This window comes from Tenrec ecaudatus, unplaced genomic scaffold (genome assembly GCF_050624435.1).
Source record: "Tenrec ecaudatus isolate mTenEca1 unplaced genomic scaffold, mTenEca1.hap1 Scaffold_547, whole genome shotgun sequence".
NCBI lineage: Eukaryota > Metazoa > Chordata > Mammalia > Afrosoricida > Tenrecidae > Tenrec > Tenrec ecaudatus.
Window position 1 is genome coordinate 1572132 of NW_027459458.1, and position 25947 is coordinate 1598078.

Sequence of the window (25947 nt, forward strand, 5' to 3'; positions counted from 1 at the left end):
GAGCTGCGGGCCAAGCTGGAGGCCCAGAAGGAGCTGCACCAGTGCGCCACCCAGCGGGGACAGCAGGTGCTCCAGGCTACAGGGCCGTCCGCCGTGGAGGTCGGCTCCCCTTTCTGGCCCTCCCCCAGCCCACTGGACCACCGCACCCTGGCCCCACAGGGCCAAGCACCTTTCTTTTCTATTTTTTTAATCATTTTATTGGGGGCTCGTGCAATTCTTATCACAATTCATACATACATGCATTGTGTCAAGAACATATGTACAGGCTCTTCCTCTAACTGTAGCGGCCTGAGGTGACCTGCTAAAATGGTTCGCTACTCATTTGATCCAGAAAACCCTACAAAATCCTGAAAATACAGAGGGTCGAATCTCCGGGTCCACTTCAAAAACACCCGTGAAACTGCCCGGGCCATCAAAGGCATGCACATCTGGAAAGCCACCAAATACTTGAAAGACGTCACTCTGCATAAGCAGTGTGTGCCTTTCCGACGGGACAATGATGGTGTTGGTAGATGTGCCCAGGCCAAACAGTGGGGTGGGACCCAGAGTTGGTAGCCCAAAAAGAGTGCTGAATTTTTGGTTCACATGCTTAAAAATGCAGAAAGTCATGCTGAACTTAAGGGTTTAGATGTGGATTCTCAGGTCATCGAGCACATCCAGGTGAACAAAGCCCCCAAGATGCACCACCGGACTTACAGAGCTCTTGGCTAGATTAATCCACACAGGAGCTCCCCCTGCCACATTGAAATGATCCTGACTGAGAAGGAACAAATCGTTCCCAAGCCAGAAGAGGAGGTTGCACTGAAGAAAAAGATTTCCCAGAAGAAACTGAAGAAGCAAAAACTCATGGCTTGGGAATAAATTAAGCTTAAATAATAAAAGGTTTTTTTTTTTTAAAAGAACATATGTACATTTGTTGCCACCATCATTCTCAAAACATTTGCCTTCTACTTGAGCCCTTAATATCTGCTGTTCATTTTCCCCCTCCCTCCCCATTCCCCCCTACCTCACGAAACCTTCATCATTCATAAATTAATATTATTTTATCATATGTTGCACTGTCCAAAGTCTCCCCCTTCCTTCTTCTCTGCTGTCCCTCCCCCAGGGAGGAGGCTATTTGTAGATTCTTGTAATCAATTTCCCCTTTCCACCCCACATTCTCTCCACCCTCCAGGCATCGCCACTCTCACCACTGGTCCTGAAGGAGTCATCTGTCCTGCGTTCCCTGTGTTTCCAGTTCCTATCTGTACCTATGTACACCCTCTTATCTAGCCAGATTTGTAAGGTAGAATTGGGATCATGAGAGTGGGGGGAGGAAGCATTTTAGAACTAGAGGAAAGTTATATGTTTCATCGTTGCTACTCTGCACCCTGACTGGCTCATCTCCTCCCTACAACCCTTCAGTAAAGGGTGTCCGGTTGGCTACCAATGGGCTTTGAGTCTCCACTCTGCACTCACCCACATTTTCAATGATATGATTTTTTGTTCTTTGATTCTTGATACCTCATGATCCCTTCGACAGCTCGTGGTCACACAGGCTGGTGTGTTTCTTCCATGTGGGCTTTGTTGCTTCTGAACTAGGTGGCCACTTGTTTATCTTTGAGCCTTAAAGATCCCAGATGCTATATCTTTTGACAGCCAGGCACCATCAGCTTTCTTCACCACATTTGCTTATGCACACGTTTGTCTTCACAGATCGTATCAGGAAGGTGGGCACCCACTGATACGATGTTTAGTTCTTTGATGTCTGATAACTGGTCCCTTCTACACCTCGTGGTCAGCTAGGCTGGTGGTCTTCTTCCATGTGGGCTTTGATACTTCTCAGCTAGATGGCCGCTTATTTATCTTCAAGCCTTTAACACCCCAGACGCTATATCTTTTGATAGCCGGGCACCGTCAACTTCCTTCACCACATTTGCTTATGCACACATTTTTCTTCAGCAATCGTGTCGGGAAGGTGTGAATCCTGGAATGCCAATTTAATAGAACAACGTGCTCTTGCATTGAGTAAGTGCTTGAGTGGAGGCCCAATGTCCATCTGCTGCCTTAGTACTAAACCTATAAATATATGCACATAGATCTGTTTTCCTACACTCATATAAATATATTTACATATGTACATTACAGTCTTTGGACCTCTATAAATACCCTTTGTCACCTAGTTCTCTCCTCTATTTCCTTTTACTTTCCTCTTGTCCCACTATCATGCTCAGCCTTCATTTGGGTTTCAGTAATTTCTCTCGGTTACCTTGCCCTTGCTGAATCCCTACCAGACCACTCACACCCTCCTTGCTACTGATTTTGGATAACTTATTGCTCCCCTGTCCCTGGGTTGGTCAGCACTACCCCTTTGCCCCCTTCTCTCCCACTCCCCTATTCCCCCGGAACTATTGGTCCCCTTGTTTTCTCCTCCAAACTATTCATGCAGTCTATCGTATCTAGATAGGTCTGTAGAGATAATAATATGCACCAAAAATCAAGTCATTGCAAGATAGGCAATGAGTGAGAACACAGCAATGACAACAAAAAGGAAACCAATTACCCATAGAAGAATAAATTAATTTTGGAAGGCAAATGCTTTGAAAATGATGAGGGCAAAGAATGTACAGATGTTCTTTATACAACTGATGTAAGTATGGATTGTGATAAGAGTTGTATGAGTCCCTAATAAAATGCTTTTTTAAGAATAAAATAAAAGAAAAAAATTTTAAAGAAAGAAAAACCTATTCATAGATGAAGGTCTGATTTTTAATCTCTAGGTGTGTCCTTCAGTCAGGTCCAATGGGGTACCATGCTTTGGCCCCAGAGTCTGTCCTTTGTACTACCTCAGGGGCTCCCTGATCTGCTCCCACGGTTGCTCTGCCACACACTTTTAGAGGTTTGCCTCAGTGTCATAGGATCAGTCTGGGCCAGTTCTAACCCTGAGTCTCCAGTGTTGTCCCACTTAGGGCCCTGGGCCATCAATGGACGGTGTGTCTCATAGTGGGATCAGCCACATTGTCCACTCTGTCCATTGGCTGTTCAGAGCCGGGATATCGTCCTCCAGGCTTGATGGGCCAGGATGTGCTCCACTCTCTCTTCCTCCCCCTTCTTTGCTCCCATTTGCTCTGATCAAGCATGCCCCTCTCTCCTAGATGCAGCTTCAGTGCTGTCCTCTGAAGTAAATTCTTCTTGGGGCAGGGGCAGTTGTCCACATAGCTGGTATGGGAGTCCAGCCCTCAGGCCCCTCCACTGGCTCCCCACTCCGTGCGGGCACACTGCATTCATCTGGCACTGGCTTTATATCTGGTCCCTCTTTCCCTGTGGAAACACAAACAATACCCTCCCCTTGGGTGGAACAGTCAGGCACCTTTTCTCTGGAGCTTCCCTCAGCACCACCTTCGGTTGTGTCCATGCCCATGCCCAGGTCCAGGAAAGGCTATGCGCCATGCAGGATGCTTGGGAGCAGGTCTTTCAGGCCTGGGAACGGAAGCAAGGGAGACGGCAGGCCATGCACCGCAAGCAGCTCTTCCTCAGACATTGTGGCATCTGGACAAGATCCTGCAGGCCCAGGAGACAGCTCCCCTCACCACACACAGACACACTGACCCCAGGACCTCCAGTCCTCCTGTAGTACCACCCCAATCCCCCTTGCTTCCTGGATCACTGGCTGCTATTCTGATACGGAGCTAGATAGTGTGTCTTCCCAAGTGGCCAAGGGGACACCTGAGCCTCAGGTCACTCAGGGCCATCTCCTCCCCACACCTGGCCCCGGCCAGCCAATCCCTACACGGTTTGGTTGGAAATTGATGGGGCTCCTCCCCACCTCGTCAGAAGTTGGCATGTTCCTAATGGCCCCCAGGTTGGAGTGCTCTTCTTCCTCAGGTTCCTTCCCCTCCTGCTCAGCACCCACCTCCCCACCCCAGCCGCAGGCCCCTTGATGCACTCCCAGAGAGCCCAGGCTGTAAACCAAGGTTCTGGCAGATGTTGCTGTCTAGGGTTCCCTTTGAACCACCATCTGTGCCCCCGATCCCCCCCCCCACACCTCTGTGTCACCTCCATGGCTGCCCCAGGTCTCCCAGGAAGCCAGTGCCCTGGAGGGCTCTGTGGAAGAGGTGGAGCGGTTGATCCAGAAGCATGGCACCTTCCAGAGGTGCTGAGCACACAGGACAGGGAGGTGATGGCCGGGACAGTCATGGGCGTGACCCTGAAAAGGCCGGGGTATCCAGACTGTTGGGGGTACACGGGTGAGGTGTGTATGCACACCGAACCTGTGCTGGTGGGTGAGGGATTACCAAGGAGCCAGGGGCTCCAATCCAGGGCTGGTGACCAAGCCGAGGTTCCCATGCACCCAGAAGTGCATGGGGATGGGTTAGGCCACACTCTGGCGACCACAGAGGGCATTTGGATCTGCCCATATCACATGGCCCCTGCTTCCTTCTGCCCAGGAGCCTGGCCAACCCTCAACTGCAGAGCTGTTAGTGAGAGTTAGAGACTTATAGTGAGGGCTATGGGCTGTGAGCCAGCCCCAGCAGGGGTACACTCGGTACTCAGGGCTGGTTCCACCTCCCACCTCCCACCTCCCACTACGCAGGAGGCTGCGCTGAGAGAGCAGACCAGGGTGCTGCCAGGCCCCTGGGTTCAGGGCCTGCTGGACACGATACGAGAGCGGCCGGCTTGAGTGGAAGCCCTGGGAGAAGGTCAGCGACACAAGCTTCACACCTCTCTGATTACTGCTGGCTTTCTCATGGCTGCTAGCCATGTCAGAGGGCACCCCACCTGAACCCCATTTTACCTTTACAAGTGACCTTCAGCCCCACTAGGGGCCAAGGGGCGGCCTGCGGTGGAACGGGATGTGGAGAGTTTAATGGCTTTTCCAGGGGCAAAGCTAGGACTGGAGCCCAGGGCCCTTGATTCTCAGACCCGTGTGGACACCTGTCATCCTGATGGGCAGAGTAGACAGGGCCCCAGGGGTGGGTGAGGGGCACCCTCCACATGAGAACCCACCCATGGCCCCTGCCCAACCACTTCCTAGATCTGAATACTAATGGGCCTGGGCCCTGTCATCTTGGGTGAAAGAAAAATTATTGTGCTGTCCCTGAGCCTGGTCAGCATTTCACTCCTTGGCACAGCCCGAGGGGTAGACGGGGTCACCGCTTGGGGCCAAGGCAGTATGAACATCAGGGCACTCATGTCCCCACCATCACACAGGACGGCGACTGGATCCAGGGGTGGGGCCAGCAGCTGGAATAGCCTGTCCCTCTTGGGGACCACAAAGAGAAGCTGATGCGGTTTCAGAAACACCTGGCTTATGAGACAGAGACCCCATGGAAGGGAGGCAGGAAGGGAATTGACAGGAAGACCTGGGACCCCTGCTAGGTACTGGTTTTCCATCCAGCAGCCTTGTCCCCAACACCCGCAGTGTCACTGTGCAGACACTAATCAGACTCTGTCACCTGCCCGAGGCCAAGGCCAAGACCAGCCAGGAAGAAAGGATCGAAGAGAACCCTGGGCAGAAGGGCAGAGGCCAAGCCTGTAATGTGCCCGTCCTCCACAGGGTGCCCTTGCTAGAGTCCTGGACCTTGGGAAGGATCTGGAGAGCATGGAGAGGCTGCTGCACAGACACGAGGCCTTGGAGCAGGAGATGGGCCTCCTCCAAGTTCAGGGGCAGGTATGCCACTGGGTCTAGCATCGGGGCCAGGCCAGGGGACCTCTTCTGTGGGACCCTGCAGAGGAAGAGCTGAGCCAGTATACTCCCATGCCAGGGGCCTCTTGAGCACAACCTGATCCCCTTCCTCAGCCTCCAGACATCCCCCATATCCCGGAGCAGAAGGCAGCCCTCCTCTGCCAGAGAAGCCTGGGGTCAGCCCGCAGCCTCGGCCACAGGTGCCAACAGTTTATGGACAGCTGGCAACAGCTCCAGAGCAGAGCCCAGAAGTGGTATGGACACCCTTTGGGTCCATTTCTTCACTCCTGGCCCCCTTCAGCAATCAAGTCCCATGCATCTCCTTGACTCCTTGTTTTAGGGTACAAAAGAGACCATCAGGACAAACAATGTAAAGAAAACATCGATCAAGTCTTAAAAGAGACCACGACCACACAATGACACAGACACATCATACGTGAAACAAATCCAGGGAGACTCATATGTGTGTAAGAAAGAGGTCTACTGGCGATATCTAAAACAGATGGAAATAGAGTTACCATATGACCCAGCAACCCCCCCCCCCACCTTACTGGGCAAGAAACAAACCAAGGTCAGACATCTGTGCTCCAAAGTTCATTGGCACAGTTCACAATTGCAAGGAATTGGAAACAACCCAAATTTCCATCACCTGACAATTGGATTAAAAAGCTGGGGTACCTCTACCAGCGGGGATCAACGATGTAATGTCACACCGGAAGTTCTCGGCGCCCCAGCATGGGTCTCTGGGCTTCCTGCCTCGGAAGCGCCGCAGCTGGCACGGCGGGAAGGTGAAGAGCTTCCCCAAGGATGACGCCTCCAAGCCGGTCCACCTGACGGCCTTCCTGGGCTACAAGGCCAGCATGACCCACATTGTGCGCGAGGTCGACAGGCCAGGCTCCAAGGTGAACAAGAAGGAAGTGGTGGAGGCCGTGACCATCATGGAGACCCCTCCCATGGTGGTGGTGGGCATCGTGGGCTATGTGGAGACACCTCGCGGCCTCCGGACCTTCAAGACGGTCTTTGCGGAACACATCAGTGACGACGAGTGCAAGCGGCGGTTCTACAAGAACTGGCACTAGTCGAAGAAGAAGGCTTTCACCAAGTACTGCAAGAAGTGGCAGGATGACAAGGGTAAGAAGCAGCTCGAGAAAGACTTTAGCAGCATGAAGAAGTCCTGCCCGGTCATGCGCGCCATCACCCACACCCAGACGCGCCTGCTCCCTCTGCGCCAGGAGAAGGCGCACCTGACGGAGATGCAGGTGAACGGGGGCTCCGTGGCTGAGAAGCTGGACTGGGCCCAAGAGAAGCTGGTGCCAGTGAACCAGGTGTTCGGCCAGGATGAAATGATCGACATCACGGGGGTGACCAAGGGCAAAGGCTACAAAGGGGTCACCAGTCGTTGGTACACCAAGAAGCTGCCCCGAAAGATCCACCGAGGGTTGCGCAAGGTGGCTTGTATCGGGGCCTGGCATCCCGCCCGTGTGGCCTTCTCGATGGCCCGCGCTGGGCAGAAAGGCTACCACCACTGCACAGAGATCAACAAGAAGATCTATAAGATTGGCCAGGGCTACCTCGTCAAGGACGGCAAGCTTATCAAGAACAACGCCTCCACCGACTACGATCTCTCTGACAAGAGCATCAACCCCCTGGGCGACTTTGTCCACTATGGGGAAGTGATCAATGATTTTGTCATGCTGAAGGGCGGCATGGTGGGCACCAAGAAGCGAGTGCTGACTCTGCACAAGTCCCTGCTGTTGCAGACCAAGCGCCGTGCCCTGGAGAAGATCGACCTCAAGTTCATCGACACCACCTCCAAGTTGGGCCATGGCCGTTTCCAGACCGTGGAAGAGAAAAAAGCTTTCATGGGACCACTCAAGAAAGACCGGATTGCCAAGGAGGAAGGCGCATAACAGATGGTACAGCTGGTGGGATCAGAATAATGACTTCTTTTTCAGTGGGGGAAAAAAACTGTGGTACATACATACAATGGAGTACTACGCATCGCTAAAAAGTAGTGATGAAAGTTTGAAGCACATCACTGCATGGGAAGAACTGGAGGAAAGCATGCTAAGCGAAGTAAACCAAGCACAAAAGGACAAGTACACATTGAGTCCACGGAGGTAAGCTTTAAAAAAAATGCAAAAGGGACATAGGGGAAAAGCTACTGTATGAACATTCCTGGGGTGAGGACCAGGTAATATGGCAGGGACCAGACCAAATTCAGGGATACACATGGTAGACAGATAAAAAAGAGGCGGGGAAAGGAAAAGTAATAATAATAATAAATAAATGGGTAGCGGGGTCACAGGGCACTAACCCGCCCAAGGGTGCCACCGTGAACCCGTATATCTCCGATCTGCCTGCCTCTGTGCCTTTGCCTGTGCTCACCCTTTCTCTACTTGGCTCGGTCCTACACCTGTTCTTTTGTGTCTGGCTTATGTCATTACCAGCAGCCCTGCTGGCGTAGTGGTTACGAATTGGACTGTGATCTGCAAGACCGGCAGTGCAAGTCCACCAGCTGCGCCTTGCGAGAAAGACGAAGCTTTCTATGTCTGTAAAAGAGTTACCATCCCCGGAACCCGTGGGGGCAGTTCCACTCTGCCCATTAGGGTTACCATGAGTCAGAGTTGACTGGATGGCAGTGAGTTGGGAATTTTATTTATTTCATTCCCAGCATGTCTTTTCAAGGTTCATTTGTGACCTGACATTTATCCCCCTATTTTAATGAAAGGACACCACTCCATTCTAGAACTCGAACTCACTGACTTGGTCCATCCATCTGTCCACGGACTCAAAGGCGGCTTCCACCTTTGGCTGTCGTAACTATAATGCAGTGATGTCCATAATTTAAAAGAAAACGTTTTGACATGATGTTTTTAGGGGACACAGTGAGACCAGAGCATTTGTCCCTGCCGGTGAAGGGACTGGAGGTCAATCCTTTTTTTTCCATTCTTTTTTAAGTGTCTCTATTCCCATCTACAAAAGATGGACCCCACTCAGGACTGTATATGGTTTCTCTCCTTGAAATAAAAAAATCCATTGTTGTGCCCATTACATAGAGGGGGAACGAAGCTTACAAGCTAGTGCCAAAACCAACACCCACAAGGCTGGTGGCTGGAGGAGGTCTGTGTGCCCACTGTGGCTGGAGGAGGGACAGAGGGGCCTACAGGGGGGCCACTGGGCCTCAGAGACCTTCTAGGCGAGGCTACAGGAACTGCAGCAGCTCTGGGGCGAGCTGAGGGCCAACTGTAGGAGGAAAGAGACCACGCTCCAGGAGGCCTGCAAGGTGGGACTGTGCACGCCCTGGGCCAGGTTGGATGGGACCCCAGGTTGCCCAGTGCCCACTGCTCACCCCACGTCCTGCCCCAGGCCCTGCATACGGGGGGGCATCTGGGAGCTGGAGAGCTGGCTGCATACTGTGGAGGGGGAGCTGCGAGTCCCTGGCAGTGGATAGGACCGTCCTGGGGTGGATGAGCTCCAACTGGGGGCAAACAAGACTCGTTTCAAACACCAGCTCTGTCTCCTCTAAGGGCGCGTGTACAACTGCGACAACACAACAGTGGGTCCTGCTGGGTCCCCATTAGCATCTGGGAGGAAGGCTATTTATTACAGGGAATCCTACCTTTGTCCCTTGGTGTTAATTGCAGACTCACTGGGTGACGGATTGTATCTGGCACTGACACGCACCACATTTGCCGCAGCAAACACCAACACTTTGTCAAACTCCGTTTGGTATTGCTCCATCCCTCCATTATTCTCCCTAATGACAAAAATAATTAACACATTCATATAAAAGCACAGGATGAGGAAAGCTTTAATTTATGCATCTAGTTCAGGGTCATCCCTCTTATCAATATATGACAATCTAATGAGGCTTAATTAAAAAGTAGCAGTGAAGCAATTTAGGAAACTGAGGGATTGTCACGAGTCCTGGTTGTGACAGCATGTTCTGTGCACCATGGAAGATAACAGATTTGTCTTCTGTGGTATCTCATATCCATCATCCCCAAACTACCTGCTCTTAGGGGTAGAGAGAGCGAGCTTGTCTTTGAAAAAAGTGCCTGGGTTTGGTAGCTGCTCACAGGATGGCAGGTGTAATGTATTATGAGAACTTAACAAGGCTCTGAGAAGATGGCTATTGGAAGGTCTGGCTGGAGGGCAAGGTCATGGCCCTGAAGGATTCAGGATCTAGAAGTCAAGTCAGAACTGGATGCCAGAGACTTTCTCAATCCAGCCCTCTTTGCCCCTCCCCTAAGGCCAATACATTTCTAAGGGTTATGGATTCTACTTCAGAATCTTTCTCAAACCCAGGGCCCTCTTCACCATTATTGTCTAGACCTGGTCACCTCTTGCCTTATAAATAAAAATATGGGTTTATTGTAAGTCTGGGTCTGTTAGGTTTGTCGGGTGGGAAATGTCTCGGGCCTTGGCTACACACTGGAAAGAAATTCACACCAAAGCCTGGTTGGTAATCCGAGTGGGTTTATATACATGAGAGGAGAAGGTTCCGGCGTTACACTAAACTGAACACGGGCACCCTCATCACACTGCACACCCAGCCCTGCTGAGTGGAAGGCAGAGAAGCAGCTGAAGGGAAGGGGCGGTGGTCTCCAGATTCCAGCCTTTTAAGGGCTTTCAGCTGGGAGGCGTCAATTAAGCTCTCCTGGCTTGGGCTTAGCCCGCATTGGCTTCCAAACTCCCGTAGGGGGCCCCCTAAGCATGGAGAGGAACAACCCCTTGTCTTGCTACCTAACCGGTCTACATTCCTGCATGGCTACATTGAGATGGAACTAGCCCCTTTAGACAGCCTGTGTGGTTCACCAGGAGACACGGGCCCCAGTGTTCCCTGTGACCACCTTAAACCTTAAACTACTGTTGGAGTTTATATTACCTGTGTGGGTCTGTGGGCATGGGACGTTTCCATGCCAGAGACCTGAAGTTACACAAATAGGCATCCAGAACAGAACTCATACAGGCTCTAATAAGATGCTCAGATGCTTCTCGCTAGGATGAGAATTTAACGAAGTGTATGAGCAGTTCAGATCTTGTAAGGGAGAACAGGTCAGTAGGGTATCCAGAGAAGAGAGCAAAGGTCAGGGGAAAGGGAGGGGGCCCACAGTCATCTGTGCTCTGTGTTTGGCCACATGACAAGAAACCGGGTCTCCTTGCAAAAGAAAGCAGAACAGCAAGTCCCTCAGAACTACGACATTTTTAAACATGACCTATACAACACTCGGCTCTGGGAGGCGCCTTGGAAAACCATAAAAGCCCTAAAAGAGGGGCAAGGAGGAAGCCCAAGTCTTTGATTTTCCCTGCTGTGCTTTCAGTGTTGAAATGTCTGTGCACGGAGCCTTTGAAATTTCAGAATCAGAGAGTGGATTCACAAGCCAAGCTCCTGCTTTATTCTTCAATGCATTTTGGCCCAGCTTCTCCTTGGTGAGACATGTAACAGAAATTCTGGACTTAGGAGCCACTTGGTCCTTGGACACTAGGAGATTTCAGTGGAATCTGAAACAGGGCTCTAACCACCAGCTGGACTGGCCTAGGAAGCCCAAGTATTCAGTCTCCCAAACACCAACCTCCCGTTGCTCTTCATCTGCCTGCACCTTGTTCAGCTTTAGTTGTCTGTGGAAGCGTTTGGCACCCATCTGATGCTTCGGAACCCAGAAAGGAGGAAAGGTAAAACTGGGATTCAAATGAAACAGACTTAAGCAGGACCATAGCCAAGATGTGTCCAGGGCTCCTCGCAGCATTTGTCACCTTCATTTCCCTCATCGGACTCAGACGTGGCAAGGTTCAGAAACAAGCTTTACCAGAAAGAACAGCTGTGAACCCAGCCTGCTTCCAAGTGAGAAAAAGCCCTTTACCCATGAGTTCCTGAGGTCAGCCCAGCCCTGTGCGTCCCCACCCCTCCCAGAGTCCCTGGCTCTCTGGCGAAGCATTAAAGCAAGTGGAAGCAGAGATTTGCTCAGAATACAAAAATCGTTTTTCACAATAGCACGGCACGTTCTGGATGGCAATCACGGCTGAACAAACCATATCCGTCCTCCAGTCATAATGTTGGCGCCTAAGTGACCACGCACATACATTGTGTGGCGAGACTCAGAGCCTATTCCATTTGTGGTCAATTGTTTCCTCCCTCTCCTTACTTTGCACTTAGGAGACATGCTCTCTGGAGGTGGTTGAGGCTTGTCTTGTCACCAATAATCATCTCCTACACCTTCCTTTACAGTCACTAATTTGATGTGTTCACTCAAAGAAATGCCAATAATATGAGGTTTCAGAGGAGAGCTCCTAGAGCTCCCCCAGACAACAAGGAGGCCGAGTGTCACCGTCATTATCCTGAGCTGGGAGGGGGCACAAGTGTTCCGGAAGCTGGGGATCCGTCACTGCCTGCCCACCGCACAGACAGAGCAGGTGCTGGTTATAATTGCTTCTAGACGTCCTGCCATGCTGAGTTGAAAGTCAAACCCGTAAACGCTGCCAGACTACAATAAAACTGGAGTACACAGACATTTCTGTATCATTGCTGGGTGAAAATATACTGAGTGGAGTTGGATGAGATGGCAGCAAGTGCCTAAGGAGTGGATGCTGTGGGAACACCAACAAGATGAGTCGCCGTTTTCTCTTCTCGTCTGCTCCCCCCCCCCCCTATATTTCAGGACCAAAAGACATGACAAATATGTAAGGAAACAAGTTTGTTCATTTTTAGAGGAGTCTCCCACCCCACCCCACCCCACCCCCATCCCTTCTGGCCTCCTTTGAGCAAGTCAATAGAATTTTTTTTTTTTTAAACCTGGCTTCTACTATGGCACTTTCCGGAGTTGCTATGTGGCTGTGTTTAAAAGTCGCCTTTGGGATCCAGAGCACAATCCTTGTCACAAAGGCATTCTCCCAGTCCCAAATAGCAATGCGACCTCATTTCAGAAGGTTGTTCTTGTTTCTGTAGACCCAGAAAGGAGTTCAAGCTGTTGATCTTGACCGTGGTTGTCGAGTCAGCCTCTCATGGGCACCTCATGGGAAGCGGAGCAAACTATGCCAGTCTGTGCTATCACCAGGGCTGGGAGGGGAAGCCAACCGTGGCGGGCCATAGGTCGATGTGTGGATGGAGATAATCAGGTCTTTCGTCCTTATTCTATTTCAGTCTGGAAACATCACTGAAGCCTGCTCAGTGTCATAGCAACACACAAACTTTCACTGACAGTCTGGGGCACATTGGCTGCAAATCGAACCCGGGTCTTTCCGGTGAAAGACAATGAGAGATCTACCACTGAAGCACCATGGCCCTCACCTCAAACCAGGGCAGTCATTTCCCACAGATCTACCAGAGTTCAAACCAGACCACAATGCAGGATGACTGAGATTGCCACCAGAATCTGATACTGATGCAGAAGAAAACCTAACTACCATTTTATTGACTCCCACTCATACCGGCCCAATAGGACAAAGAACTGCCCCTTTGGGGTTTTGAGACTTTAAATCCTTACAGTAGCGGTTCTCAACCTGTGGGTCGCGACCCCTCTGGGGATGAAATAACCCTTTCACAGGGGTCAACCAATTCATAATAATACCAAAATTACAGTTATGAAGTAGCAATGAAAATAATTTTATGGTTGCAGGTGTCCACAACATGAAATGTATTAAAGGGTGGGGGCATTATGAAGGTTGAGAACCACTGCCTTACAGAAATAGACAACCTCATATTTCTCCCACGGACGGGCTAGTCAGTTCAAACCCCCGACCTTGCGATTAGCAGCTTAATGCACAGTCCACTACACCACCTGGGCTCCTAATGCTATAATAAGAGATACTATTGTTAGATCTCTCCTGGGAGAGATATACTCAGGCCTTGGCATCGCACGAGAAAGAATTCACTTCGAAGCCTGGATTGTGATCCAAGTGAGTTTTTTGAGAGAAGAAGTTTCAGGTTTACACAGGCACCTCAGGGCCCCTCACGGGGCACAGCCTACCTAGAAGCTGCTGGAGAGAAAGTCACTCAGTGGGCTCCGGGATCCTGCCTTTTTTCTTTTTTAAAAAATCGTTTTATTAGGGGCTCATACAACTCTTATCACAATCCATATATACATCAATTATGTAAAGCACATTTGTACATTCATTGCCCTCGTTATTCTCAAAACATTTGCTCTCCACTTAAGCCCCTGGCATCAAGTCCTCATTTTTCCCCTCCCTCCCCGCTACCCCATCCATCAAGAAACCTTGATAATTTGAGAGTGGTGATACTGAGAGGGTTGTGGGAGGGTGGATTGGAAAGAGGGAACTGATTACAAGTATCTACATGTGACCTCCTCCCTGGGGGACGGACAACAGAAAAGTGGGCGAAGGGAGACATCGGAGCGGTCAAGATCCTGCCTTTTCAATTCCTCCATAGGGAGGCTTGGTTGACGGTCATGGTCAACCCCAATGGCTGGATTGAATTCACCTGGCCCAGATGGGCCAATCCAGGTGAAATGCCCACCTAGGTGTACCACACCTTCCTGGCCGGAAGTTTGAACCTGAGCATATGTAATGGATGACCCAGTCCCTATGCTAAACCACCTAATAATATTTGCAAGATGCCAAGCACCGTTCTAAGCTTTTTGTGTATAATAATTCAATTATTCCACTTAACAAGCCTATGTGTGGACTCTATTCTGGCCTCATTTTACAGATGAAAAATCAGTGGCACAGGATGATAAAGTCATGAGCCTAGGACCACACAGTGAGGAAGTGGGAAGGAGATATTTGGACCCAGGCTGCAGAGCCCATGCCTTGGGTGCCTACAGCTGCCATGTAGGACACAGAAAAGCATGGAGCAGACTCGGCGTAAGACATTAGGGAGTTGGGAGGAATGTAGCATGAATGTATGTGCTATGACTTCATGAGAGTAGCTGCTACTCAGATCCAGAAGAGAATACAAGCCTTTTGCAAAAATTATTTTTGCCAAGAGAGGGTGGAAAACTGCATCTTGTGCGAAATCCCCCCAACCTGCACATATGCATAGCTATTTCAGAAGGTTCCAAACAATGTGTGCTGTGCGGCAAACCAAACTGAGCTCAGGGGGAGCTGGTCTGTGGGTTATGTTTGCCAGAAAGTGAGCAGTTTGAACTCACCAGCCACCACTGCAAGGGAGAAAGAGGAGGCTTTCTGCTCCCATGGACTTACAGCCTTCGAAGTGGCAGGGAGCATTTCCATGCGTCCTATGATTAGGATCTCAGAGGGTGAGGGTGGAGTTGGTTGAGACCTGTCTTCAGGGCATTTCCCAGAAGGGCTTCCTGCAGTGGCTCTGCCTTCAAGAATGTCTGATGACCTTGAGGGCAGCAAAGTCCTAAACACACTCGGGCAGTGGTTCTCAACCTTCCTAATACAGGTCCTCTTGTTGTGGTGATGCCCCCCTCCCCCAACCATTAAATGATTTTCTTGCTACTTCATTACTGTAATTTTGCTACAGTTATGAATTGGGTGAGCCCTGTGAAAGGGTCATATGACTCCCAAAGGGGTCGCAACCCACAGGTTGAGAACCACTGCACTAAGGGTTCCCCTCCCAGGCAGCCCTACCAGTGTCTGGTGTGCATAGTTCTGTGAGGTGAGAGAAATGGACTTAGTGTCTGCTTCTGGTGACAGTTGATGTGGGTGGGCTTTCTCCCTATGTCAAATCCCTCTCGAGCCATTTGTCACCACAACAGAGGGAGCCATGCACAAAAAAGCAAGAAGAGGATGCAGCACAGCAGGACAGCAAGCGGAACAATGATTGAATAAGCACAATTCACTTCAATCATGAATCGGGTGCCCTTGAGATGTGAGGAAGACCCCAGTCTAGTGACATTAGATCAGGTTTAGGGATTGAGTGAAGGGACCCCTCTTGGCTCCCCTCAGCCCCTATTTTGCTTTCCCATTGACCCTGACCCTTGCATCGTGATTGGTCCTTATTCCAGCATGATGGTTGGTTTCATAACCACGGCATATGGGAATGTGTTAGTCGATAGGTTATACAGGCACAGCCTCTGGAATGGGTAAGTGAGGAGGCGATATGGGCTCGCTCATATAGACCTCTAGTTGTCCTTGACATGACTGGTAGAATGGATCATGTGAAGTGATTTGAGATTGGCGGTGAGATCTGATAGGTCATGCAGACTTCTAGCTGATCCTGGCAGTACCCTATTTTAAGGAAACAGAATGTTTGGCGTTTAAGTCGTATTTGAGCTTAAATTTTGAGCAATAGGCTGTGGCTCACAGTTAGAGTCTATGTGGAGACCCTACATCCATTTTGAGGGGCCACAGATTCAGCCACCATTGAGTTCTTTCCTACTGCTGACTGGCAGTGGAAAGTTTGTCCCTCAGGCAGTGTGCTTGCGTCCACTCCCCAGGCCAGACTCAACGATATACGGTAGTGTGCACATCGTAATGAAGGTCCCGCTCATGCTCTCACAGGCCCTCCTGAAACTCCATGAATTGATCTGTCTTCAGTCACAATTTTGTGACACAGTTGTTTGTTTTCTATGTCTTATTTAAATTTTCAGGAGCCCAGGTGGTAATGCTGGATAGTGTTGGACTATTAAGAGCAAGGTCGCTGGTTTAAAGCCACTAGTCATTCCACAGGAAAAAGATGAGTTTATTGCTCCCTGTAAAGGTAGCAACTTCAGGATCCCTACACAGAGTCACTATGAGTCAGAGTCAGCAGGACAGAATGGGTGTCATTTTATTTAAGTAACTGTGGCTGTGGGTCCTTCTGACACCATTGTGGCCTCATGCGGATGCTCTCCTTCATCCAGAACAGCAGTTTGGGCCTTTTTCTTGTGAAAAACTTAGCAAAGGAGTTCCTAATAAAATATAGTTGAATTGGGAGTCTTTTCCCTCTAAAAACAAAGTAAATACATAAATAGAAACGAGACTATGGTACTAATAACCAGTTGGAGAGTTGAGAGAGCTGAACTCTCAATCCTGATAGAAACCCATTGTGACTGAGCACCTGCTCAAGGTCATACACAGCCTATGAGGTTGAGCCTATGTGTTGGGGAGTGATTGTGTACATAAAGTTAACAATTTATCTTTCTAAAGATTTTGTCTAAAACTTACTTTAAATAATAAGTTTTCCCCTGGGCTAGGTAAAGTTCAGGGAGTTTAACCCCCTAGTATCAACCCCCTCTCAGCATTCATCATGTTAGGCCAGAGGAGGCAAATCACACCCACTACCCTGGGAGCACTGCTTCCAAAAGCACATTGCCTGTGCCGGGGCAGAGGGGAGGTACCCGGACCAGAAATGCTGACAGAGTGGAACCAGAGAGCTCAGCCCCCAGCTTCCCGAGGGAGCAGATGTGATGGTTCACTTCTGGATGAATATGTTTAAGCAAAGGCCAAGGGCATGACTTGGGCAGCACAAAAAGCAGATGTGTTGTTTACTGCATTCCAGAAGTTCACACACTCTCCGGAGGCTCCTTGGCTGAATGGCAGGAAGTCATTGGTGGCTTCCACCTTCAATCCCAAAAGGTCACTGCCGTCCAGTGGATTCCAACCACAGTGACCCTATATGGAGTGTTCAAGACTGTAAATCTTCATGGGAGCCAGCAGTCTCATTGTCCCCCTTGGGACAGGGAGCTAGCAGCCCGTTTGGCCACCAGGGCTCCTTCCTCTCTAATTCTGGATCCAGTCCCTCCGAATATCCTGCCCTGCCCTTGTCTAGGTTTCTTAAATGCGTTCCACGCAGCTTATGTTAGTCTGGGTGCATTCGAGAAACAAATCCACAGAAACACATATGTATAAGAGAGTTGTATGTAAAGGGTGAGTGCACATCAAGAAAACATGCTCGTATGTGCTTATGCACCCGCTTTGTCGGGGTACGCTGATGTGCTTTTTCCATGTGGGCTTTGTTGTTTCTTAGCTAGATGGCCCCCTGTTTATCTTCCAGCCTTTAAGACCCCAGAAGCTATATCCTTTGATAGCCGGGCACCATGGTGCTTAACTACTACACCACCAGGGTTCATTAGCATGTGACGTATCTCCTGTCATTCACACTAGATGCTCAAAATAGCAGGAGAAAAGGTTTCTCCTTTGTGGCCACACCAGGTACTGACAGAACCAAGAACAGAGACACAGTTATATATCTTGACTATCATTTGCATATTATATGCCAGGAATCCCTAGGAAGTGTCTTGGAATTGTTCTACTCTGGTTCAAATTTCACACACCCTCCCAGTTTCCATACTGACTCTGCCAAACCCCTAGTAACTGATTTGCACCTCCTATCAACTTGGGGAAAAGACCCTATGCCAGATATAGAAGTGGACATACTTGGTACCCAGAAAACCTGTTCTGTGTTTTGAGGGCGGCTCAGCAAACACCCTATGTCAGACATAGAAGTGGACACACTTGGTACCCAGAAAACCTGTTCAGTGTTTTGAGGGCGGCTCAGCAAACAAAATGGGCACAGTGATTAAGCATTCAGCTGCTAACACAACGGTCAACTCTGTAGTGGTTCTGAAAGAGAAGGACATGGTAGTTGGCCCCACAAAAGAGTTACAAACTTGGAAACCATATGGGTATTTGTATAAGGTCGCTATGTGTTCCAATTGAGATGATTGTCATAGGTTGGGTTTGGTTTAACCCGTCTTACTGAGGAGATTCCTTCTTTACACGCGATCAGTTACTTTAGAGGAAAAAGACATGCCTGTCCCAGAACAATCCAAGGACTGGTAAAGGCAACACCCACAAAGACACTCCCTCTGCCTGCCTAACTCTAAAATGCTGCCCATAAAACACTCTGCCTGGTAATATGTGGGCAGCACACTGGGTAGGTGCAGCAAATGTGTGTTGAATGTATGAGGCCATTTCATAGTTTGGTTGCACGATCAGGGTGTCTGTCATAAAGCCCATCTCTTTGACTCCACCTCTCAGCAGAGATGAACATAAGCTTCCCATTTTTTTCTCGGCAATGTCCTTGTCAAATAAAAGTTCCTTGTAGATCAGTAACTTGCCACAGAGCAAAAGATATGGGAAGAGGCTCATCTTTCTCCTGGCTATGAAATAGAATGGCAAGCCCCTCCCTTCAACACACACACACACACACGCACGCACGCACACACACCCGTGCACACACACCCCTGCCTTACAACTACATTTGGTTGATTAGCAAACAAAGCTCTACAACCCAACTATGTGTTTTTCTTCTCCAGAGGAATGACGGACTTACATACCCTGCATTGTCTTTTTTTAATGGAATTGCCCCAGTTCTCCTCACCTTTCCTTAGATAGTGCAGTGAACTATTAGATGACTGCAGGTATTGAAAACTAGTACTGATTTCCAGTTTGTGTCACCTTTGGCTTTGAGCACCCTCCACTTCTCTAGTAAGCTTTCCATTGCTTTGGGGAAATGTTCTCTCTCTGAATTTATTATGTGAGGGGGGTAGGGTAATAATCAATGTGCCTATGGAGGACTACCCTTCATGACCTAAACTCATTAAGGGGCAGTGCCTGATGGAGCATCAGGTTGGAGGAAGGCTTATTAACAACCTGCATTATACAGATGACACAATTTTGCTGAAAATGAGAAGGACTTGATTCACTTGCTGATGAAGATGAAGGATTAAAGCCTTCAGTTTGGATTATGACTCAATGTAAAGAAAGCCCAGACCCTCACAACTGGACCTATTGATAACATCATGATAAATGGAGGAAAGATCAAAATTGTCAAGGATTTTGTCTTGCTTGAATCCACAATCAATTCTCATGGAAGCAGCAGAGAAGAGAACAAATGATACATTTCACTAGTCAAATCTGCTACACGAGACCTCTTTAAAGTGTTGAAAAGCAAGACATTACTTTGAGGACTGGGGCGGGTTGACCCAGGCCATGGTATTTTCAACTGTCTCATATCCATGTGAAAGTTGAACACTGAGTAAGGAAGACCAAAGAAGAATAGATATATTTGATTAATAGTGATGTAAAAGAGTAATGAATGTACCATGGACTGCCAAAAGAACAAACCCATCTAACTTGGATGAAGTACAGCCAGCATGTTCCTCAGGGCAAGGATAAGGAGACTTCGCCTTAACTTTGACATGTTGTACGGAGTGATCAGTCCCTGGAGCAGGACATCGTGTTCTGGAAAGTAGAGGGACAATGGAAAAGAGGAAGGCCCTCAACAAATGGGATTGACACAGTGGCTGCAACAATGAGCTCAAACTTAAGAACAACTGTGAGAATGGTACAATACCGGGCAGTGTATGATTATGTTGTATGTATGGTCACAATGAATCCAAACCCTCCCTATGACACTGAACAACAACAACAACAACCTGACTGAATCCTCTGGGAGGACTCTTGAATGTGAGAAAAATGGAACGAAGCCAGCGGAAGGATTGGAGGATGTCTTAAGTTCCTGTCTTAATCTCCTTAACCAAAAATTATCCAACAAGTCAGTAACCTTAAAACACTTTTCCCCCTGCTTTGGAGCTTACAGGTTCAAATTGGGGTGCGACTCTAGGTCAGGGTCCTTATTTGTGGATACCAGAAAGTTCCTTGGCATTCCTCGCTATCTTTCTCCCCGTACTGTGTGTTACTGGGTCTATCCTGGCCTTTAACTCAGAAGTGTTTAGGTTTAGGCTCAAGCCTATTCTCATATGGCCTCATTTTTTTTAACATTTTATTAGGGGCTCATACAACTCTTATCACAATCCATACATATACATACATCAATTGTATAAAGCACATCTGCACATTCCCTGCCCCAGTCATTTTCAAAGCATTTGCTCTCCACTTAAGCCCTTTGCATCAGGTCCTCTTTTTTTTTCCCTCTCCCTCCCCGCTCCCCCCCTCCCTCATGTACCCTTGGTAATTTATACATTGTTATTTTGTCATATCTTGCCCTATACCGAGTCTCCCTTCCCCGCCTGCTCTGCTGTCCATCTCCCAGGGAGGAGGTCACATGTGGATCCTCATAATCAGTTCCCCCTTTCCAACCCACTCACCCTCCACTCTCCCAGCATCGCCCCTCTGACTCACCCATCTCCTCTTCTAAACCCCTCTATGAGGGGATCTCCAGTGGCCATACGGCTTCATTTATATTACAAAAGAACTCCCTTCTTTTCAAACAGGATCATGTCCACCAAGGTTCAAATGTCTCACATATTTTGAGGGGGCTACAGATCAATCCATAATGGTTCTTTTGGGTAGCTGTAACAAATGGCTACCAATCGAGTGACTTAAACAGCAGGCATCTGTTCTCTCACTTTTCTGAAGGGCAAAGGGTTAAAATTAAGGTGTGGGCAAGATTCATTCCTTCTGAGAGCTCTGAAGGAGAATCAAAGTAGCCTCTCTCTGCTTCTGGTCACTGCTGCTAATCCTTGATATTTCTTGGCTTATAGATGCACTGATCCAATCTCTGCCAGTGTCTTCACATGGGGTCTCTTTGTGCCCAGTCCTCTTCTTATAAGAACACACCAATCAGTGCATGTAGCATCCATCTGAAATCTAAACCCAGAAAGATGGAGCTCTTGAAATCCTTAACTAAGCACATCTGCCAAGACCTCCTCTCCAAGTAAGGCCATAGCCTCAGGTTCCATGTGAACATGAATGGGTGTGTGTGAATGTGATTTAATGTACTACAGAGGGCACGCTTTGGCCTCAGGAGGAGTGTTTCGCCAGTACCTGCTTCACAGCCCTGAGATTGCCCAGGCATTTGCCACATTTTCTTGTCTTCCCACCATTTATCCACCATTAGGCCTTTTTCCCTAAGTTAGTCAAGTGTCAGTTTCTGTCACTTGTGATCATGACCCTCCCTCCCGCCCAGGTCACAAATTTAAACTGATACAGGCAGTTTCTTTAATGAGCACTATGTTATCCTGACTAGCAAGCATTGCTAAGGAGGGAGGATGAATCAGCGAGAACCCGCTTGCTTCATCTAGCTTCGGGGAAGTCCACAGAGGGTTGATCCCTGAGCCACTAACGAATTTTGCAACTGTCACAGAACAATGCAAATAAGTAAGATCCACATCTGCTGAACACCATCATGAGGTCAAACTGTGTGTAAATAAATGCCTGTTTCAAGGAGTGAGTAAATCCAAAGGTAAGGAGTGACAGGGCTTTGTTGGCATAAACCCAGCAAGGCATTATGGGTCGGATATTAATTAACTCATGCTCCTGGGCCTCACAGAGCCCCAGCTCAACTGCTTCAGCTTGTTGACAAACAAGCACCACCCGGAGAGAGCACTACCATTTTGATGAACAGGGTTGGTTGGGGATGATGCTTCCTAACTTGCATCTTAATACAAATTTGATGCTTCATCTGAGCAATGTGGAAAGTGCATTCAGATAAAAGAGAGGGACAAACATCAAGTGACCAGAGGATGAAACTTCTATCTAATCTGTGCCCACTGGAATTGCTTCGTGGGAAGGTATTTTTTGGTGGTGTGGGGTTGATCCCCTACCCTGCTCCAAGCCTTCCTCCTCATGCCCACCCCCACCCCAGCATACATCCTACTGGGAGAATGTCTCTGAATAATGAAGTTTTAATAAATGAAGCTTTAATGAGCCTGATAGTCTGCCTTAGACCCCTTCAAACTGTAGTCTTTCATTTGTATTCTTCCATCCTTTTGGAAGAAATGAACCTGATGGCAGGTAGTATGTTTCCTTTCCAGGATGAGCTGATAGAGCCTCTCGCTGCTACAGTGGGAGGTGAAACATTAAAAGGCCCTCTGTGGCCATGAGACATGCCCACTCTCCAAGAGACACTGGGCAGGTTTGCTGAAGCTCCTCAGAATAGACTAGTGGCCCTGGTCCACCCATCTCAACCAACCCAGTCCTCATTTGCACTGCATGCCCTCTCTGAGCTCCAACTGCATGCTTCATTTGAGGATGACAAAGCCTCTATTGTCTGAGAAGATGCGCAGACATATGAACTAATCAATGCTCCCCCTGTCCCCGGGGAGTGTGAAATTCTCCCGTTATGACCCACCAGCTTCCCTGGAAATTCCTGTCTTAACTCAGGCACTTAATATCATTGGCGTCTCTGCTTCCTTCCTTCTTGCACAGCCCCCAGGCATTAACTGTCATCCTTCCTCTCCCTAAAATATACTTTGAATCTATTCACTTCATGCCATCCTTACTGCCCCAAGGTGTGTCTTGCATTGACTATGAAACTAGATTCTGTATCCATTTTCCAGGGCTGTCAAAACAAAGCATCGTAAATCAGGTGGCTTTTAAGAACAGTCCACCACCTGTCTATCAGTTCGTGGTGCAGTGGTAGCAAGAGGGTTGCTGTGAAATTGGAAGCCGTGCCACCAATATGACAATCCCCAGAAGGGTCAGCAATGATGGGCAGGCTTCAGTGGAACCTTGAACCCTGTGGTGCTCAACCTTCCTTTAATATAATTCCTCATGTTGTGGTGACCACCAACCATAAAATCATTTCCCTTGCTACTTCATAACTGTAATTTTGCTACTGCCATGAATCGGGAGACTCGTGTTAAAAGGTCACTGGACCCCAAAAGGGGTCACAACCCACAGATTGAGAACCACTGCTCTAGCCTAAGGCAGACTAGGAAGAAAGACCTGGTGATCTACTTCCAAATATTAACAAATGAAAGCCTTATGGGTCACAACAAAATATGGTCCTATAGAGTGCTGGAAGATGAGCCACTGACCTGCACACAACAGCTACAAAAATGGACTCAAACACACCAACAAAGGCCTGCTGAACTCCAAAGTCCTAAAAAACCCACTGCCCTCAAGTCCCTGCCAACTCATAGCGGCCCTATAGGAGAGGGGCGATCTGTGTATTAGTCTGGGTATGCTAGAGAAAACTCGAGGGAGACTCATGTGTATGACAGATAGTTGGTGGTTTTTAAAAATCATTTCCCTATTATTTAATCATTATATTAGGGATTCATACAACTCTTATCACAATCCATCCATTCATCCATTATAAAGCACATTTATACATTCATTGCCCTCATCATTGTCAAACATTTGATCTCCACATAAGCCCCTGGCACCTGCTCCTCATTTTTCTCCTCCCTCCCCACACCCCCCTCCTTATGAACCCTTGATAATTTTATTGGGGGCTCATACAACTCTTATCACAGTCATTCCATCCATCCATCCATCCATCCATCCATCCATCCATCCATCCACCCATTGTGTGTCAAGTACATTTGTACATGTGTTGCCCTCATCATTCTCAAAACATTTGCTTTCTACTTGAGCCCTTGGTATCACCTCCTCATTTCCCCTCTTCCATCCTCCCCCTCCCTCCCTCATAAATCCTTGATAATATACAAATTATTTTGTCATCTCTTACATGTCAAACATCTCACTTCCCCCACTTTTCTGTTGTCCATCCCCCAGGGCAGAGGTTTTATGTAGATTCTTGTAATCGGTTCACCCTTTCTACCCCACCTTCCCTCCACCCTCCTGGTATTGCCACTCTCACCACTGGTCCTGAAGGGATCATCTGTCGTGGATTCCCTGTGTTTCCAGCTCCTGTCTGTACCAGAGTACATGTTCTGGTCTAATTCTACCTTATAAATCCAGAGAGATAGTTTTATATCAAACAGTAATTGTACATTAAGCAAACATCCCAGCCCAGTGCAGATCAAATCCATAAGTCTTATATTAGCCCATATGTCTGATACCAATCTATAAATTCCTTTTCAGACCCATAAAACATATGCAGTGATGCTGAATGCAGGATAATCACAGGCCAATGGGTGGAAAGTCTTGTGGATCCAGTGGCATTGTAAGCATCTCAGTGCTGGCAGCGATCTCTCTGAGGCTTCTTTGGCTTCAGAGGTCTGGTCGCATCCATTTGGCTTGCCTTCTGCAATGTCTCCCAAGGAGTAGCAGAGAGAGAGAGAGAGAGAGGTGTCTTCCACCTCCAAGGAGGAAGTACCAGATTTCTCAGAGTTCTCAGGAGAAGGCTATGCCCACATAAAAATCTCACTGACTATCTCCAGATTGGCAGCCTACACTCCACGCCTACACTCCTAATCCTTAACTTGACACAAGATTAGGTGACTACCACAGGCTCCTAATCCATAACAAGCCCATTTATTTTTTCCCTGCATACCGACACCAATCCAATACCCAAAGCTTTACCCAATGGGTAGAGATCTACTTCTAAAACATGAATATAGAAAAATCGCTTTTGCTTGAAGGCTCTCAAGGAAATGCTCACTGAAAACTCCATTCCTATTATCTCACCTCCCCCAAATTAGGCTTCTTCTGGGCTTTCAGTCACACCAAGATCTCTACTGCCCCAAAGTGCCAAGTTCAAAGTTCCAGTTAATCTCCCTGATCCTGAATTTTAAGAACTGTGTGTGTGGGAGGGAAGGGGTTGGGCTGTTTGTTGAACTGCTGGGTTTTGGAGCCATTTGTTATGCAACCTCATTTTGTCAATGACTGGTTAATTAATGCAGCATTCATTTGCCCTTCTTCCACGCACAGCACATGGCTTGTATCTTTGGGATCACTCTTCCACCATGCTCCATCTCCATGCTTCTGCTGGCATTGACCCAATCTGTCAGCTCCAGGCCTGGGTAGTCAGGGCATGACTTTCCTCTGTCCAAAGGGACTGGGTCAGACTCAGTATGAGACTCATGCTAGGTTAATGATATCTAACCCTAAAAAATGCCCCAGAAACAATTGCCCCATTGCCAATGAGTCCATTTTGAATCATAAAAGGTCCCTGTGGGGTTTCTCAGACTGTAAATATTTATGTGAGCAGAAAGTTCCATCTTTTTCCCTATGAGGTAGCTGGTAGGGTAGCACTGCCAACCTTGCAGTTAGCAATCCAATGCTTACCTGATAGTACCACCAATGATTAGAAAGGGAATGAGCCTCTCTCTAATAGAATTCCTGAGCTTCTAGATAAAACTACAGCTGTCATCAGGAAGCCTGCATGAAACTCAAAAGGAAACAGCACTGAAAGGAAAAGGTTCAAACTCTGATGGTATCAACTGAGTGCCAGAACCCACCTATTCCTGATGCTCTGTCCCCAGACTTAAAAATTCCATGAACCTACCCATTAATTTCTTCTCCTGCTCCTTCCCTTCTCACGCCCCAAGGTACTTTGACTTAGTTTTGAAGGCACTCACAACTTCACGGGTTCTGCCTTGCACAGGTGTCTGCTTGCTTCCAGTTCAGTCCTGACATTGTCCCTATCTTTAGCCATGTTAGGCTTGCGTTCTAGAGCTTTCCTTTGCTTGTCTCCCCATTGCTCTTGTCCTATGTAGTCTGTGGCTTTATCTTTAAGTCTAAGTCCTGCCCTTTCGCTTTCGTAGAAATCTGTCTCT

General features: G+C 48.3%; 1 protein-coding gene across 3 annotated transcripts in view; it reads right to left on the reverse strand.

The window, feature by feature from the left end:
• The window catches only part of LOC142436710 (thyrotropin-releasing hormone-degrading ectoenzyme-like), a 323943-nt gene that overhangs the window by 17343 nt on the left and 280653 nt on the right, over positions 1-25947 (reverse strand). The window contains exon 3 of one of the 3 annotated variants that reach the window (XM_075540189.1): positions 9288-9425. The exons of 1 other annotated variant lie outside the window; for it this stretch is intronic. The gene's annotated coding sequence lies outside the window, so the exon portion shown is untranslated. Of the gene's footprint in view, positions 1-9287; positions 9426-24110; positions 24141-25947 lie in introns of those variants that run through there. One more of the 3 variants, XM_075540187.1, reaches the window with a different exon arrangement.